The sequence below is a fragment of the Atractosteus spatula genome, unplaced genomic scaffold, assembly GCF_055471065.1.
Source record: "Atractosteus spatula isolate fAtrSpa1 unplaced genomic scaffold, fAtrSpa1.hap1 Scaffold_46, whole genome shotgun sequence".
NCBI classification, from domain to species: Eukaryota; Metazoa; Chordata; class Actinopteri; order Semionotiformes; family Lepisosteidae; genus Atractosteus; species Atractosteus spatula.
This window is the reverse complement of record NW_028296875.1, coordinates 229,341-230,000: the sequence shown is the minus strand read 5'-3', so window position 1 is coordinate 230,000 and position 660 is coordinate 229,341.

Genomic DNA, 660 nt, shown 5'->3' with positions numbered 1-660 from the left:
CTTCGGCTAAGATGTCACAGATTTTGTTGTGTCTCTTTATTCTTGTGTTTTGTACGCTGGGGCATTGTCCGAGTATGTGGGAACAGGTTTCAGTCTTTTCCTGGCAATTACGCAGACTGTTGGGAATCCCCTTTGACCTCTGTTTAGGCACTCCCTGGTGGGGTATACATTGGCCCGTAGCTGTGGGGCTGCAATTAAATGTCTTTCTCTGGAGTATGGTGTGTAAGCCAGGAATTGCTGTCGGGATGATCTTTGAAGTTGCTGATCCCCATTCCTTGAACAGATAGTTTTGTCCAATTTTCGAATTCTTCTTTCCGCCAATTGCAGGGGGTTTAAAATTTTGCTTTTTGTTTGGGGCTGGTCTCCCATTCCTCTGGTAGCAATATTTCTTCTGTCGGGATTGTTAGGGTTGTTGGGTCGGCTAGCTGTGGGATTTTGCTTTCATCACCTCCAGCCCTGATCCAGAGTTTCTGGAATTTTTCTTGCGCTTCATTTGATTGCATTAGAGTGCTGATGATTGAGTCTGTAGACATTGCCATGCGCTGTAGCCTTCAGATTTGGATTGATGGTATCAGGCTGGATAGGCTGATTATGCCCAATCCCCCATCTCTATTGCTGGAGTAGATTAGTCCATTGCATGTAGACTGAGGTAGATTTTTG